Genomic DNA, 19,748 nt, shown 5'->3' with positions numbered 1-19,748 from the left:
ACCGCTGTGATCATGTGACATCTCTGTGAACGCCGTCGATAAAAGACGTGAGAAACACTGAGAAAGACAGAAACGTTGTGCTGTCCAGTACTTCCTCTGCGACAGTTTAAAAACGCAGAGTGGTCCAAGCAGCAGCACGTGTGCCAGGCGCCGTGGCAATATGCTGCATGTCCTCCCTGCGCTCACCTCCATTTCACACCACATACCACATCCCTGTAACGATACGGTCAAAATGGTGAAAAAACGGCATAAAAAAATCATATAAAATAAATGCCAATGAAAATAGATCAATAAACAAATAAATAAATAAGATAGATAAGATAAATAAAATAAATAAAATAAATAAAATAAATAAAATAAATAAAATAAATAAAATAAATAAAATAAATAAAATAAAATAAAATAAAATAAATAAAATAAAATAAAATAAATAATATAAATAAAATAAATAAAATAAATAAAATAAATAAAATAAATAAAATAAATAAAATACAAATAAAGTAAATAAAATAAATAAGATAGATAAAATAAATAAAATAAATAAAATAAATAAAATAAATAAAATAAATAAAATAAATAAAATAAATAAAATAAATAAAATAAATAAAATAAATAAAATAAAATGAATGCCAATGAAAATAAATGCATAAACAAATGAATAAATAAATAAGATAAATATATAAACCCTCCCTTCATCACTGACACAGACTCTTTTATTCGTCTCAGTCATTTACACAATGTTTCTCTAAGTTTAGAGCCATATTTTCACGGTGACTCTATGTCTCTGGAGCTTTTCTTCACAGAGGATCCATTGATGAACAGGTCTTTATGGTCGTCTGTTTCCAACACAAACACAGACAGAAACTCAGAGAAAATGCTTCTGTGACTTTAGTGTGTAACAGAAGTCGCCTCTTCCTCCTCCGCACGACGTGAACGCTCGACCAGACGAACCATCTCCACCAGCTCCAACTGGTTTTGTGTCTGTCGATGTTTATGTAACAGTTGGAGCAGGTTAAGGAGCTGCTCCTCGTTAAGGAGCTGCTCCTCGTTAAGGAGCTGCTCCTCGTTAAGGAGCTGCTCCTCGTTAAGGAGCTGCTCCTCGTTAAGGAGCTGCTCCTCGTTAAGGAGCTGCTCCTCGTACTTTGACGCTGCTCCTCGTGCTTCGACGCTGCTCCTCGTGCTTTGACGCTGCTCCTCGTGCGTTGACGCTGCTCCTCGTGCTTTGACGCTGCTCCTCGTGCTTTGACGCTGCTCCTCGTGCTTTGACGCTGCTCCTCGTGCTTTGACGCTGCTCCTCGTGCGTTGACGCTGCTCCTCGTGCTTTGACGCTGCTCCTCGTGCTTTGACGCTGCTCCTCGTGCTTTGACGCTGCTCCTCGTGCTTTGACGCTGCTCCTCGTGCTTTGACGCTGCTCCTCGTGCTTTGACGCTGCTCCTCGTGCTTTGACGCTGCTCCTCGTGCGTTGACGCTGCTCCTCGTGCTTTGACGCTGCTCCTTGTGCTTTGACGCTGCTCCTCGTGCTTTGACGCTGCTCCTCGTGCGTTGACGCTGCTCCTCGTGCTTTGACGCTGCTCCTCGTGCTTCGACGCTGCTCCTCGTGCGTTGACGCTGCTCCTCGTGCGTTGACGCTGCTCCTCGTGCTTTGACGCTGCTCCTCGTGCTTTGACGCTGCTCCTCGTGCTTTGACGCTGCTCCTCGTGCGTTGACGCTGCTCCTCGTGCTTTGACGCTGCTCCTCGTGCTTTGACGCTGCTCCTCGTGCTTTGACGCTGCTCCTCGTGCGTTGACGCTGCTCCTCGTGCTTTGACGCTGCTCCTCGTGCTTTGACGCTGCTCCTCGTGCTTTGACGCTGCTCCTCGTGCTTTGACGCTGCTCCTCGTGCTTTGACGCTGCTCCTCGTGCTTTGACGCTGCTCCTCGTGCTTTGACGCTGCTCCTCGTGCTTTGACGCTGCTGTCACTTTCTGGAGGTGGAAAGACGTGCGACACGAGTCAGGTTTGTGGAGATGCAAGTGGCTCAGAGTCAGACAAAAACGATGCTTTCATTTGAGTCTATTTTGATTAAAGGTGCACATCAGGCTTTAAGATTCATATCACAACTCGATCGAAAAACGTCAACAAAAAAACTCCTGTCAGTTTATTACTAATGCTAATGTTTATTACTAATGCTAATGTTTATTACTAAGGCTAATGTTTTTTACTAATGCTAATGTCTATTACTAATGTATTACTAATGCTAATGTTTATTACTAATGCTCATGTTTATTACTAATGTTTACTAAAGCTAATGTTTATTACTAATGTTAATGTTTATTACTAATGCTCATGTTTATTACTAATGCTAATGTTTATTACTAATGTTAATGTTTATTACTAATGCTAATGTTTATTACTAATGCTAATATTTATTACTAATGTTAATGTTTATTACTAAGGCTAATATTTACTAATGCTAATGTTTATTACTAATACTCATGTTTATTACTAATGCTAATGTTTATTACTAATGCTCATGTTTATTACTTATGCTAATGTTTATTACTAATGTTAATGTTTATTACTAATGCTCATGTTTATTACTAATGCTCATGTTTATTACTAATGTTAATGTTTATTACTAATGCTCATGTTTATTACTAATGCTCATGTTTATTACTAATGCTAATGTTTATTACTAATGTTAATGTTTATTACTAATGCTCATGTTTATTACTAATGCTCATGTTTGTTACTAATGCTCATGTTTATTACTAATGCTAATGTTTATTACTAATGCTAATGTTTATTACTAATGCTCATGTTTATTACTAATGCTCATGTTTATTACTAATGCTCATGTTTATTACTAATGCTAATGTTTATTACTAATGTTAATGTTTATTACTAAGGCTAATATTTACTAATGCTAATGTTTATTACTAATACTCATGTTTATTACTAATGCTAATGTTTATTACTAATGTTAATGTTTATTACTAATGCTCATGTTTATTACTAATGCTCATGTTTATTACTAATGCTAATGTTTATTACTAATGCTAATGTTTATTACTAATGCTCATGTTTATTACTAATGCTCATGTTTATTACTAATGCTAATGTTTATTACTAATGCTAATGTTTATTACTAATGTTAATGTTTATTACTAATGCTCATGTTTATTACTAATACTCATGTTTATTACTAATGCTAATGTTTATTACTAATGTTAATGTTTATTACTAATGCTCATGTTTATTACTAATGCTCATGTTTATTACTAATGCTAATGTTTATTACTAATGCTAATGTTTATTACTAATGCTCATGTTTATTACTAATGCTCATGTTTATTACTAATGCTAAATACCAGCACATGAAACCAACGCGGGGTCAGAGTTTAGAGCCACGACAGCTTCAGAAAGTGGTGCAACTCTTACTTAATGAAATCATGAGGTTGAACATCTGTGGATCATAAGTTTGTATATTTCTTTCTAAAACCGTAACCAACTGAACCAAAGTTGCAATTTCAGTTTTACAGTAGGTGATTTTCAATAAACAACATATGTGTTGTGGAGAAAATTTGATCCTCCCACATTAGAAATGTGACTCCTGTAGTTTAGCCGTTCATATGTCAGTCTTACCTCTGGTGTTAATTCTATTGGATTGATTTCAAGTGAACTTTGAACTTAATCCCAATTTAAAACTTCAAACTTACAAATCAAATCAGCAGAACTTTAACCTGAAGCTTTAGCTTCACAAAACAGTGACATAAACATCTGTCTTTTAACAGTGAAGTGATGTTTGGATCTGTTTGGTTTAGACGATGAGATCATTTCTGGACGGGCGGATCCTTGGCCGCCTGTCATTGTTCCTCACACAGATCTTCAGTGTCATTGTTCCTCACACAGATCTTCAGTGTCATTGTTCCTCACACAGATCTTCAGTGTGTCATTGTTCCTCACACAGATCTTCAGTGTCATTGTTCCTCACACAGATCTTCAGTGTGTCATTGTTCCTCACACAGATCTTCAGTGTCATTGTTCCTCACACAGATCTTCAGTGTCATTGTTCCTCACACAGATTTTCAGTGTGTCATTGTTCCTCACACAGATCTTCAGTGTCATTGTTCCTCACACAGATTTTCAGTGTGTCATTGTTCCTCACACAGATCTTCAGTGTCATTGTTCCTCACACAGATCTTCAGTGTCATTGTTCCTCACACAGATCTTCAGTGTCATTGTTCCCCACACAGATCTTCAGTGTCATTGTTCCTCACACAGATCTTCAGTGTCATTGTTCCTCACACAGATCTTCAGTGTCATTGTTCCTCACACAGATCTTCAGTGTCATTGTTCCTCACACAGATCTTCAGTGTCATTGTTCCTCACACAGATCTTCAGTGTCATTGTTCCTCACACAGATCTTCAGTGTGTCATTGTTCCTCACACAGATCTTCAGTGTCATTGTTCCTCACACAGATCTTCAGTGTCATTGTTCCTCACACAGATTTTCAGTGTGTCATTGTTCCTCACACAGATCTTCAGTGTCATTGTTCCTCACACAGATCTTCAGTGTCATTGTTCCTCACACAGATCTTCAGTGTCATTGTTCCTCACACAGATCTTCAGTGTCATTGTTCCTCACACAGATCTTCAGTGTCATTGTTCCTCACACAGATCTTCAGTGTCATTGTTCCTCACACAGATCTTCAGTGTCATTGTTCCTCACACAGATCTTCAGCGTGTCATTGTTCCTCACACAGATCTTCAGCGTGTCATTGTTCCTCACACAGATCTTCAGTGTCATTGTTCCTCACACAGATCATCAGTGTCATTGTTCCTCACACAGATCTTCAGTGTGTCATTGTTCCTCACACAGATCTTCAGTGTCATTGTTCCTCACACAGATCTTCAGTGTCATTGTTCCTCACACAGATCTTCAGTGTCATTGTTCCTCACACAGATCTTCAGTGTCATTGTTCCTCACACAGAGGTCTATATCAGAGAATAGATACGATACAAATGAAACGTCCCAAAAGCTTCAATTGCAGTATTTTGTCTTCGTTTGAGTTTGTGACGTTTGAGAAGTTTGAGCTCTTCACGTGGCAGATCTGCCTTTATCACACCGATAAAATAATATTATATAAACATATGTTCCACATGTTCCAAAGCATCTGCAGAAACACAGAGAAATAAGATCCTGGTTTTGTCTCTTTCACAGCCTCTTTTGGACTTTGAATCAGAAAAGGTTTATTTCCATTGTCAATGAACAGAATTCACAAACATAAGAACTTGTCCTGGTGATTCAGTGCAACATAAAACAAAGAACTATGATAAAACAACATATATAAGTCCTGCTATAGGATAAAAATAAAAATAGGCTCACTATGTACACAAATGTACAGTTGAATTTACAAAGTGCAAAGTGCAAAGTGCAGAAAGTGATTAAATTATGGTTAAAGTGACTGTGTTGACGCCTGAGGGGAGTGACCTCCTGCCTGAGGGGAGTGACCTCCTACCTGAGGGGAGTGACCTCCTGCCTGAGGGGAGTGACCTCCTGCCTGAGGGGAGTGACCTCCTGCCTGAGGGGAGTGACCTCCTACCTGAGGGGAGTGACCTCCTGCCTGAGGGGAGTGGCCTCCTGCCTGAGGGGAGTGGCCTGCAGGAGGAGTGGCCTCCTGCCTGAGGGGAGTGGCCTCCTGCCTGAGGGGAGTGGCCTCCTGCCTGAGGGGAGTGGCCTCCTGCAGAGATGGAAGTCTGCAGCCGATCACCTTCTCAACAGAGGGCGCTGTAGTCTCTGTTTGTCCCTGGCTGTGGCTCCAGCGTACCACACGGTGATGGAGGAGGTGATGGAGGAGGTGATGGAGGAGATGATGGAGGAGGTGATGGAGGAGATGATGGAGGAGGTGATAAAGGAGGTGATGGAGGAGGTGATGGAGGAGATGATGGAGGAGGTGATGGAGGAGGTGATGGAGGAGGTGATGGAGGAGATGATGGAGGAGGTGATGGAGGAGGTGATGGAGGAGATGATGGAGGAGGTGATGGAGGAGGTGATGGAGGAGATGATGGAGGAGGTGATAAAGGAGGTGATGGAGGAGGTGATGGAGGAGGTGAGGACTCAATGATGGCCGTGTAGAACTGCTCCATCATCAGTTTGTCTTTCCTCAGCTGCTGCAGGAAGTTCATCCTCTGCTGGAGCTTCATGATGAGGAGCTGATGGTGGGCTCCTCCTACTTGAGGTCCTGGTGATGGTGGGCTCCTCCCACTTGAGGTCCTGGTGATGGTGGGCTCCTCCCACTTGAGGTCCTGGTGATGGTGGCTCCTCCCACTTGAGGTCCTGGTGATGGTGGCTCCTCCCACTTGAGGTCCTGGTGATGGTGACTCCTCCCACTTGAGGTCCTGGTGATGGTGGGCTCCTCCCACTTGAGGTCCTGGTGATGGTGGCTCCTCCCACTTGAGGTCCTGGTGATGGTGGCTCCTCCTACTTGAGGTCCTGGTGATGGTGGGCTCCTCCCACTTGAGGTCCTGGTGATGGTGGCTCCTCCTACTTGAGGTCCTGGTGATGGTGACTCCTCCCACTTGAGGTCCTGGTGATGGTGGCTCCTCCCACTTGAGGTCCTGGTGATGGTGGGCTCCTCCTACTTGAGGTCCTGGTGATGGTGGCTCCTCCCACTTGAGGTCCTGGTGATGGTGGGCTCCTCCCACTTGAGGTCCTGGTGATGGTGGGCTCCTCCCACTTGAGGTCCTGGTGATGGTGGGCTCCTCCCACTTGAGGTCCTGGTGATGGTGGCTCCTCCCACTTGAGGTCCTGGTGATGGTGGGCTCCTCCTACTTGAGGTCCTGGTGATGGTGGGCTCCTCCCACTTGAGGTCCTGGTGATGGTGGGCTCCTCCCACTTGAGGTCCTGGTGATGGTGAGCTCCTCCTACTTGAGGTCCTGGTGATGGGGGCTCCTCCCACTTGAGGTCCTGGTGATGGTGGGCTCCTCCTACTTGAGGTCCTGGTGATGGTGGCTCCTCCCACTTGAGGTCCTGGTGATGGTGGCTCCTCCCACTTGAGGTCCTGGTGATGGTGGCTCCTCCCACTTGAGGTCCTGGTGATGGTGGCTCCTCCCACTTGAGGTCCTGGTGATGGTGGCTCCTCCCACTTGAGGTCCTGGTGATGGTGACTCCTCCCACTTGAGGTCCTGGTGATGGTGGGCTCCTCCCACTTGAGGTCCTGGTGATGGTGGGCTCCTCCTACTTGAGGTCCTGGTGATGGTGGCTCCTCCCACTTGAGGTCCTGGTGATGGTGGCTCCTCCCACTTGAGGTCCTGGTGATGGTGGCTCCTCCCACTTGAGGTCCTGGTGATGGTGGCTCCTCCCACTTGAGGTCCTGGTGATGGTGGCTCCTCCTACTTGAGGTTCTGGTGATGGTGGCTCCTCCCACTTGAGGTCCTGGTGATGGTGGCTCCTCCCACTTGAGGTCCTGGTGATGGTGGCTCCTCCCACTTGAGGTCCTGGTGATGGTGGGCTCCTCTTGCAGCTGAACGCCTCCTGACGACAAGAGGAAGAAAAAACAACAATGGACAAAGACATGGAAGATGAGCTCAGATCTGACCAGGTCCTTCTACTCTTCACTACTACAAGAGTCACAAGGAGCAGATCACACACTTTACTTGCTGCCTGGAGCTGTCTTGCTCAGGGGCACAATAACAGTGGGCACAGGTGGAGCAGGGCGTATACTTAACTACTACTTCTAATACCACGACAGCCAAATCTACCACTGCTTCTCCTTGTTTATAATGTGTATAATGTGTATAATGTGTATAATGTGTATAATGTGTATGATGTGTATGATGTGTATAATGTGTATAATGTGTATGATGTGTATGATGTGTATGATGTGTATAATGTGTTTAATGTGTATAATGTGTGTAATGTGTGTAATGTGTGTAAAGTGTGTATGATGTGTATAATGTGTATAATGTGTGTAATGTGTGTAATGTGTGTATGATGTGTATGATGTGTATAATGTGTATAATGTGTATAATGTGTATAATGAGTATAATGTGTATGATGTGTATGATGTGTATAATGTGTATAATGTGTATAATGTGTATAATGTGTATAATGTTTAATGTGTATAATGTGAATAATGTGTATAATGTGTATGATGTGTATAATGTGTATAATGTGTATAATGTGAATAATGTGTATGATGTGTATAATGTGTATAATGTGTATAATGTGAATAATGTGTATAATGTGTATGATGTGTATAATGTGTATAATGTGTATAATGTGAATAATGTGTATGATGTGTATGATGAGTATGATGTGTACAATGTGTATGATGTGTATAATGAGTATGATGTGTATGATGTGTGTAATGTGTATGATGTGTTTAATGTGTACAATGTATATAATGTGTACAATGTGTATGATGTGTATAATGAGTATGATGTGTATGATGTGTATGATGAGTATGATGTGTATGATGTGTATAATGTGTATAATGTATACAATGTGTATAATGTGTACAATGTATATAATGTGTATAATGAGTATAATGTATATAATGTGTATAATGAGTATATTGTGTATAATGTATATAATGTGTATGATGTGTATAATGTGTATGATGTGTATGATGTGTATGATGTGTATAATGTGTATAATGTATATAATGTGTATAATGTGTATGATGTGTATAATATGTATAATGTGTATGATGTGTATAATGAGTATGATGTGTATGATGTGTATAATGTGTATAATGTGTATGATGTGTATAATGTGTATAATGTGTGTATGATGTGTATGATGTGTATAATGTGTATAATGTGTATAATGAGTATGATGTGTATGATGTGTATAATGTGTATAATGTGTATGATGTGTATAATGTGTATAATGTGTGTATGATGTGTATGATGTGTTTAATGTGTATAATGTGTATAATGAGTATAATGTGTATAATGTGTATAATGTGTATAATGTGTATAATGTGTATAATGTGTATAATGTGTATGATGTGTATAATGTGTATAATGAGTATGATGTGTATGATGTGTATAATGTGTATAATGTGTATAATGAGTATGATGTGTATGATGTGTATAATGTGTATAATGTGTATGATGTGTGTAATGTGTGTAATGTGTGTATGATGTGTATGATGTGTTTAATGTGTATAATGTGTATAATGAGTATGATGTGAATAATGTGTATAATGTGTATAATGTGTATGATGTGTATAATGTGTATAATGTGTATAATGTGTACAATGTGTATGATGTGTATGATGTGTATAATGTGTATAATGAGTATGATGTGTATGATGTGTATGATGTGTATGATGTGTATAATGTGTATAATGTGTATGATGTGTATAATGTGTATAATGAGTATGATGTGAATAATGTGTATAATGTGTATAATGTGTATGATGTGTATAATGTGTATAATGTGTATAATGTGTACAATGTGTATGATGTGTATGATGTGTATAATGTGTATAATGTGTATAATGTGTATAATGTGTATGATGTGTATTATGTGTATAATGTGTATAATGAGTATGATGAGTATGATGTGTATGATGTGTATGATGTGTATAATGTGTATAATGTGTATGATGTGTATGATGTGTGTAATGTGTGTAATGTGTGTATGATGTGTATGATGTGTATAATGTGTATAATGTGTATAATGAGTATGATGTGTATGATGTGTATGATGTGTTTAATGTGTATAATGTGTATAATGAGTATAATGTGTATGATGTGTATAATGTGTATAATGTGTATGATGTGTATAATGTGTATAATGAGTATGATGTGTATGATGTGTATAATGTGTATAATGTGTATAATGTGAATAATGTGTATAATGTGTATAATGTGTATAATGTGTATAATGTGTATGATGTGTATGATGTGTATGATGTGTATGATGTGTATAATGTGTATAATGTGTATAATGTGAATAATGTGTATAATGTGTATAATGTGTATAATGTGTATAATGTGTATAATGTGTATAATGAGTATGATGTGTATGATGTGTATGATGTGTATAATGTGTATAATGTGTATAATGTGTATGATGTGTGTAATGTGTGTAATGTGTGTATGATGTGTATGATGTGTATGATGTGTATGATGTGTATAATGTGTATAATGTGTATAATGAGTATGATGTGTATGATGTGTATGATGTGTTTAATGTGTATAATGTGTATAATGAGTATAATGTGTATGATGTGTATAATGTGTATAATGTGTATGATGTGTATAATGTGTATAATGTGTATAATGTGTACAATGTGTATGATGTGTATAATGAGTATGATGTGAATAATGTGTATAATGTGTATAATGTGTATGATGTGTATAATGTGTATAATGTGTATAATGTGTACAATGTGTATGATGTGTATAATGAGTATGATGTGTATGATGTGTATAATGTGTATAATGAGTATGATGTGTATGATGTGTATGATGTGTATAATGTGTATGATGTGTATGATGTGTATAATGTGTATAATGAGTATGATGTGTATGATGTGTATGATGTGTATAATGTGTATAATGAGTATGATGTGTATGATGTGTATGATGTGTATGATGTGTATAATGTGTATAATGAGTATAATGTATATAATGTGTATGATGTGTATAATGTGTATGATGTGTATGATGTGTATGATGTGTATGATGTGTATGATGTGTATAATGTGTATAATGTATACAATGTGTATAATGTGTATAATGTATATAATGTGTATAATGAGTATAATGTATATAATGTGTATGATGTGTATAATGTGTATGATGTGTATGATGTGTATGATGTGTATGATGTGTATAATGTGTATGATGTATATAATGTGTATGATGTGTATAATGTGTATGATGTGTATGATGTGTATGATGTGTATGATGTGTATAATGTGTATAATGTATATAATGTGTATAATGTGTATGATGTGTATAATGTGTATAATGAGTATAATGTGTATGATGTGTATAATGTGTATAATGTGTATGATGTGTATAATGAGTATGATGTGTATGATGTGTATGATGTGTATAATGTGTATAATGTGAATAATGTGTATAATGTGTATGATGTGTATAATGTGTATAATGTGTATAATGTGAATAATGTGTATAATGTGTATCATGTGTATGATGTGTTTAATGTGTATAATGTGTATAATGTGTATAATGTGTACAATGTGTATAATGAGTATAATGTATATAATGTGTATAATGAGTATATTGTGTATAATGTATATAATGTGTATGATGTGTATAATGTGTATGATGTGTATAATGTGTATAATGTATATAATGTGTATAATGTGTATAATGTGTATGATGTGTATAATGTGTATAATGTGTATGATGTGTGTAATGTGTGTAATGTGTGTATGATGTGTATGATGTGTATAATGTGTATAATGTGTATAATGAGTATGATGTGTATGATGTGTATAATGTGTATGATGTGTATAATGAGTATGATGTGTATAATGTGTATAATGTGTATAATGTGTATAATGAGTATAATGTGTATGATGTGTATGATGTGTATAATGTGTATAATGTGTATAATGTGTATAATGTGTATAATGTGTATGATGTGTATAATGAGTATGATGTGTATGATGTGTATAATGTGTATAATGAGTATGATGTGTATGATGTGTATGATGAGTATGATGTGTATGATGTGTATAATGTGTATAATGTGTATAATGTGTATAATGTGTATAATGTGTATGATGTGTATGATGTGTATGATGTGTATGATGTGTATAATGAGTATAATGTGTATGATGTGTATGATGTGTATGATGTGTATGATGTGTATAATGAGTATAATGTGTATGATGTGTATGATGTGTATGATGTGTATGATGTGTATAATGTGTATAATATGTATAATGTGTATAATGTGTATGATGTGTATGATGTGTTTAATGTGTATGATGTGTATAATGAGTATAATGTGTATAATGTGTATTATGTGTATAATGTGTATAATGTATATAATGTGTATAATGCTCATGTCATGAATCACTGTCACTGATGTTGGAGAAAAAGCTTCAGTTGTATCATCTGAACAGTTCTAGAAAACAAGACATTTTGACTCTCATCCAAGAGTCATTATCAATCTGTGGATCTAGTCTGTGAACTTAGATACGACTCTGAGTAAGCCCTGCCCACTGGGCGGAGCCTCCTGATAATAGCCTGTCCTGTTCGTTTGACACTCCCTCCCTCATCACTGATGAGCACTTCATCAGCGTCAGGGCTTCAGAATGCTGCTGTACACTGCCTGAAGATGGGACAGAGTTTAAGGTTCTTAAACATTTCTGTTCATAAATGACCTCCTTTACTCCTCTTTTCATCTCTTCTGCTTAGAATCTTCACCTCACGGTCTTTAAGGAGAGGTTTGCAGATTGAGAATGACTCTTGGATGAGAGTCATTGTTTTTCTAAAACAGTTTCCAGATGATGATCTACAGCAGATCCCTTGTGGTTAAATGAGGAATTACACCGACTTTTTCCATTGGCTCCAGTGGCTGCTCTGCTCATGATGTCACTGCAGGACATCATTCATGATCAACAATGACCTTCTGCCTTTTGCTAATATTTACAGCAACATTTGGGTTTTTGGAAGCACTTTGTGTGTATTTCATTTCTCGTAAAAGTCGCTGAACAGAAGGTTCTCTTCAGTGGTTTTAACACCGAAGCAGGAGAAGGAATGAGTTCACAAATGTACACGTGAAACTGCTTAAACCACAAGAATGAGCAAAATAAACCATCAGACGCAAGAATAAACTCATTTCCAGATTCGTTCAATGTCACACACATTTCACTAATATTGAGTCTAACTGTCACTAAATCCACAACTAAACCAGGACTAAACCGGAACTAAAAGGGCCCAGAACCAAGTCTGCATCAGGACTAAACGAGGCTCAAACCAGGACTAAACCCGAGAACATGAAGCAAAATCACTTTCAGTATTGACTCAAACACAAAGTGGGAGGAGTCTTCACAGTCCCATTGGTCAGAACATTCCTGTACAAACACAGGACACACTTTTGTCCCGCTGCGCAGCCCTGACTCTGATAAACAACAGTGCGAGTGGGTCACATGTTCTCTGGGGACCAATCACAGGCTGATTTGTGAAGAAAGGAAATGTCATCAATTGAACGGCGTTTCCAGATGTTTCAGGCTCAACTGAAACGACAGAAGTCATTCGGAATTGTCCTGCTTTTGAGGCTTAGAAAATGTACGTTTGCACCTATCACCTATCCCCGCCCACAGTTCTGTACTTACTTTAACAAGTTTAGACTTCAGATCAGACCCATTTCAAATAAAAACAGTAAATGATCGTTTATTTTGTATGTTTTATGTCTCCTTTAAGTTCTCCTTTCTGTAACGAGACGGGAAGATTCGACATCTGTCCACATTTGTCTCCTCAACACGTCCTCCGACATCTGTCCACATGTGTCTCCTCAACACGTCCTCCGACATCTGTCCACATGTGTCTCCTCAACACGTCCTCCGACATCTGTCCACATGTGTCTCCTCCTGTATCTGTAACTGTAACTGTATCTGTAACTGTATCTGTAACTGTATCTGTATCTGTAACTGTATCTGTAACTGTAACTGTATCTGTATCTGTAACTGTATCTGTAACTGTAACTGTAACTGTATCTGTATCTGTATCTGTATCTGTAACTGTATCTGTAACTGTATCTGTAACTGTATCTATAACTGTAACTGTAACTGTATCTGTATCTGTATCTGTATCTGTATCTGTAACTTCTGTAACTGTAACTGTATCTGTAACTGTATCTATAACTGTAACTGTAACTGTATCTGTATCTGTATCTGTATCTGTAACTGTATCTGTAACTGTATCTGTATCTGTATCTGTAACTGTATCTGTATCTGTAACTGTATCTGTAACTGTAACTGTAACTGTATCTGTAACTGTATCTGTATCTGTAACTGTATCTGTATCTGTAACTGTAACTGTATCTGTATCTGTAACTGTAACTGTATCTGTAACTGTATCTGTATCTGTAACTGTAACTGTAACTGTAACTGTAACTGTATCTGTAACTGTATCTGTATCTGTAACTGTAACTGTATCTGTAACTGTATCTGTAACTGTATCTGTAACTGTAACTGTAACTGTAACTGTATCTGTAACTGTATCTGTAACTGTATCTGTATCTGTAACTGTAACTGTATCTGTAACTGTATCTGTATCTGTATCTGTAACTGTAACTGTAACTGTATCTGTAACTGTATCTGTATCTGTAACTGTATCTGTAACTGTAACTGTAACTGTATCTGTATCTGTAACTGTAACTGTATCTGTAACTGTATCTGTAACTGTAACTGTAACTGTATCTGTATCTGTAACTGTAACCATCTGTATCTGTAACTGTATCTGCAACTGTAACTGTAACTGTATCTATATCTGTAACTGTAACTATCTATATCTGTAACTGTATCTGTATCTGTATCTGTAACTGTAACTATCTGTATCTGTAACTGTATCTGTATCTGTATCTGTAACTGTATCTGTAACTGTATCTGTAACTGTAACTGTAACTGTAACTGTATCTGTAACTGTAACTGTATCTGTATCTGTAACTGTAACTGTATCTGTAACTGTATCTGTAACTGTATCTGTAACTGTAACTGTAACTGTATCTGTAACTGTAACTGTATCTGTATCTGTAACTGTATCTGTAACTGTATCTGTAACTGTAACTGTATCTGTAACTGTATCTGTAACTGTATCTGTATCTGTAACTGTATCTGTATCTGTATCTGTAACTGTAACTGTATCTGTAACTGTAACTGTAACTGTAACTGTATCTGTAACTGTCACTGTATCTGTAACTGTATCTGTATCTGTATCTGTATCTGTATCTGTATCTGTAACTGTAACTGTAACTGTAACTGTATCTGTATCTGTAACTGTATCTGTAACTGTATCTGTATCTGTAACTGTAACTGTAACTGTATCTGTATCTGTAACTGTAACTGTATCTGTATCTGTAACTGTAACTGTAACTGTAACTGTATCTGTATCTGTAACTGTATCTGTAACTGTATCTGTATCTGTATCTGTAACTGTATCTGTAACTGTATCTGTAACTGTAACTGTATCTGTAACTGTAACTGTATCTGTATCTGTAACTGTAACTGTAACTGTATCTGTATCTGTAACTGTAACTGTATCCGTATCTGTATCTGTAACTTATCTGTAACTGTATCTGTAACTGTAACTGTATCTGTATCTGTATCTGTAACTGTATCTGTAACTGTATCTGTATCTGTATCTGTAACTGTAACTGTAACTGTATCTGTATCTGTATCTGTAACTGTAACTGTATCTGTAACTGTAACTGTAACTGTAACTGTATCTGTAACTGTAACTGTATCTGTATCTGTAACTGTATCTGTATCTGTAACTGTAACTGTATCTGTATCTGTAACTGTATCTGTAACTGTAACTGTATCTGTATCTGTATCTGTATCTGTATCTGTAACTGTATCTGTATCTGTAACTGTATCTGTATCTGTATCTGTAACTGTAACTGTAACTGTAACTGTAACTGTATCTGTAACTGTATCTGTATCTGTAACTGTAACTGTAACTGTATCTGTATCTGTATCTGTATCTGTATCTGTAACTGTATCTGTATCTGTATCTGTAACTGTAACTGTAACTGTAACTGTATCTGTAACTGTATCTGTATCTGTAACTGTAACTGTAACTGTATCTGTAACAGTAACTGTATCTGTAACTGTATCTGTAACTGTATCTGTATCTGTATCTGTAACTGTATCTGTAACTGTATCTGTAACTGTAACTGTATCTGTAACTGTAACTGTAACTGTATCTGTATCTGTATCTGTAACTGTAACTGTAACTGTATCTGTAACTGTAACTGTATCTGTAACTGTATCTGTAACTGTAACTGTAACTGTATCTGTAACTGTAACTGTATCTGTATCTGTATCTGTAACTGTAACTGTAACTGTAACTGTAACTGTATCTGTAACTGTATCTGTAACTGTATCTGTAACTGTAACTGTATCTGTATCTGTATCTGTAACTGTAACTGTAACTGTAACTGTATCTGTAACTGTATCTGTAACTGTATCTGTAACTGTAACTGTATCTGTATCTGTAACTGTAACTGTAACTGTATCTGTAACTGTATCTGTAACTGTATCTGTAACTGTAACTGTATCTGTAACTGTAACTGTATCTGTAACTGTATCTGTAACTGTAACTGTATCTGTATCTGTATCTGTAACTGTAACTGTAACTGTAACTGTATCTGTAACTGTAACTGTATCTGTAACTGTAACTGTAACTGTAACTGTATCTGTAACTGTATCTGTAACTGTATCTGTAACTGTAACTGTATCTGTAACTGTAACTGTATCTGTAACTGTATCTGTAACTGTAACTGTATCTGTATCTGTATCTGTATCTGTAACTGTAACTGTAACTGTAACTGTATCTGTAACTGTATCTGTATCTGTAACTGTAACTGTATCTGTATCTGTATCTGTAACTGTAACTGTAACTGTAACTGTATCTGTATCTGTATCTGTAACTGTATCTGTAACTGTATCTGTAACTGTATCTGTAACTGTAACTGTATCTGTATCTGTAACTGTATCTGTAACTGTATCTGTAACTGTAACTGTATCTGTAACTGTAACTGTATCTGTATCTGTATCTGTAACTGTAACTGTAACTGTAACTGTATCTGTAACTGTAACTGTATCTGTATCTGTATCTGTAACTGTAACTGTAACTGTATCTGTATCTGTAACTGTATCTGTAACTGTATCTGTATCTGTAACTGTAACTGTAACTGTATCTGTATCTGTAACTGTATCTGTAACTGTATCTGTATCTGTAACTGTAACTGTAACTGTATCTGTATCTGTAACTGTAACTGTATCTGTATCTGTAACTGTAACTGTAACTGTAACTGTAACTGTAACTGTATCTGTATCTGTAACTGTATCTGTAACTGTATCTGTAACTGTAACTGTAACTGTAACTGTAACTGTAACTGTATCTGTAACTGTATCTGTAACTGTATCTGTAACTGTAACTGTATCTGTATCTGTATCTGTAACTGTAACTGTAACTGTAACTGTATCTGTAACTGTATCTGTAACTGTATCTGTAACTGTAACTGTATCTGTATCTGTAACTGTAACTGTAACTGTAACTGTATCTGTAACTGTATCTGTAACTGTATCTGTAACTGTAACTGTATCTGTAACTGTAACTGTATCTGTAACTGTATCTGTAACTGTAACTGTATCTGTATCTGTATCTGTAACTGTAACTGTAACTGTAACTGTATCTGTAACTGTAACTGTATCTGTAACTGTAACTGTAACTGTAACTGTATCTGTAACTGTATCTGTAACTGTATCTGTAACTGTAACTGTATCTGTAACTGTAACTGTATCTGTAACTGTATCTGTAACTGTAACTGTATCTGTATCTGTATCTGTATCTGTAACTGTAACTGTAACTGTAACTGTATCTGTAACTGTATCTGTATCTGTAACTGTATCTGTAACTGTAACTGTATCTGTATCTGTATCTGTAACTGTAACTGTAACTGTAACTGTATCTGTATCTGTATCTGTAACTGTATCTGTAACTGTATCTGTAACTGTATCTGTAACTGTAACTGTATCTGTATCTGTAACTGTATCTGTAACTGTATCTGTAACTGTAACTGTATCTGTAACTGTAACTGTATCTGTATCTGTATCTGTAACTGTAACTGTAACTGTAACTGTATCTGTAACTGTAACTGTATCTGTATCTGTATCTGTAACTGTAACTGTAACTGTATCTGTATCTGTAACTGTAACTGTAACTGTAATTTCACCGTTCAAAGTATCAGGACAAGTTATGTTGCTGCAGCTGTCGATGAGGTCATGATGATCCTCTCTCTCTCTCTCTCTCTCTCTCTCTCTCTTACCTTTTTTATCCAAAACTAATGACCCGTGTTTACACGGGTCATTAGTCACGTTTAAGTGTCATGATGCTTTTCTTCCCCCTCTTCTTCTCTCTCAGTATTCTGTCTTTCTCTTTCCCTTTATCTCCTCTTTTCCCCCTCCACCCTCCACATTTTTCTCTTCCTTCCTTTCTTTCCATCTCTCTTCAGAAAAGGTCATATTTTGCCCTTTTTATGTGACTTTTCATACCTGATACTTACAAACGTGTCTATTCTCATCTTTTTCCCTCCATCTCTCCTCTCACTCCCTCTTTCAGCTTTTTCTCCTCTCCTCTCTCGCTCCTTCTCTCTGCACTTTCTCTCATCGGTCCCTCTTCTACTTGACTATATCTTCCTCTCTTTCTTTCTTTCTTTCTTTCTCTCCCTCGCACACATTTTGTTCATCAGAGAACTGCCCTCCCACTTCCTGCAGGACCAGGGCAATCAGACCTGTGCCATTTCCTCAACATATTTCCACAAGAAGAGAAAAGAAGAGAGAGAAAAGAGAGAGAAAGAGGAAAGATAAAGAGTTACAAACATTTTAAATAGCACAACTAATAAACCAACTAAAATAAGTAGATCATTTCGACAGCAGTATTATGTTGTATGTTCTTTGGCTGTAACAATAAATACTGCAGTATTTTAGATTTAAGATAAAAGGAAAGAGAGCAGTATTATGTACAGGAAGTGACGATGTTTTTACTTTAGATGGACGTTCATTTGCAAGAAGAATCCATAAATACAAGATTTGTTCAACTCAACCATTAAATCTGTAAAAATATTCCACATTTTCCTGATCCTTCTGAAGGAATCTGTCAGTAACTTCACAATTGCAAGGATTCTTTGATTTGCAAAAGTTAATTTGTCTGTTTTGCGGTTCTGATTTAAACTGTAGAAACAAAACGATCCCAAACATTTCCAACATTTGTTGCGGCTCCTTTGTTCAACGTGAAACGACTTCAATGCATTTTCTCTGCTCCGTGTTTTGGTTTCTCCTTCTTTCATTTCTGTTTTGCTGTTTCGACTGAACCAACAAACCCTTGGAAACGTCCAGATCCCAGCGCTTTTTCAGCCCAGGACAATTTGACCTTCAGAGAGAGCAAAGAGGGAGAGAGAGAGGGAAGGAGGAGGGAGGAAGAGAGAAGAGGAAAGAGGAGGGAGGAAGAGAGAGGAGGAAGGGAGGAACCGGAGGAGCAGACGGGAGCAGGATTTACAGGCACAAGCTCTATCTCACCACAGAGGGCAGGTAAGTCACTTTATGTGGTATTTACTTCCACTTGTAGCACTAAAAAGCATGAAAACGACTTTAGACAGGATTATATGTGTTATTATTTGTGACGTTTTGGGAGCGATTGGTGCTGTCCCAAACCCACACGCTCCAGCTTCACCTGCGCATGGAGGAACTTCTGATTTACAGCCAAAGAAAAGACAAAAGCTGTTTAGACATCAACTGGTGAAGCATGTCCCGGCCCTAAGGGATGTCCCGGCCCTAAGGCATGTCCCGGCCCTAAGGGATGTCCCGGCCCTAAGGCATGTCCCGGCCCTAAGGCATGTCCCGGACCTAAGGCATGTCCCGGACCTAAGGGATGTCCCGGCCCTAAGGCATGTCCCGGACCTAAGGCATGTCCCGGACCTAAGGCATGTCCCGGCCCTAAGGCATGTCCCGGACCTAAGGCATGTCCCGGACCTAAGGCATGTCCCG

At 37.8% G+C, this 19,748-nt stretch overlaps 1 protein-coding gene across 1 annotated transcript in view; it reads left to right on the top strand.

Annotated features, from left to right (window-relative positions):
- The first annotated feature begins 19,182 nt into the window (after positions 1–19,182).
- prelp (proline/arginine-rich end leucine-rich repeat protein) overlaps positions 19,183–19,748 on the top strand; it is a 21,196-nt gene continuing 20,630 nt past the window's right edge. The window contains exon 1 of the mRNA XM_072451410.1: positions 19,183–19,292. The gene's annotated coding sequence lies outside the window, so the exon portion shown is untranslated. The remainder of the gene's footprint in view (positions 19,293–19,748) is intronic.

Source organism: Eucyclogobius newberryi, unplaced genomic scaffold (assembly GCF_026437365.1).
Source record: "Eucyclogobius newberryi isolate DKJ021-1_F unplaced genomic scaffold, fEucNew1.0.hap1 SCAF_19, whole genome shotgun sequence".
Lineage (NCBI taxonomy): Eukaryota > Metazoa > Chordata > Actinopteri > Gobiiformes > Gobiidae > Eucyclogobius > Eucyclogobius newberryi.
This window is presented reverse-complemented; position numbering and strand designations above follow the sequence as displayed.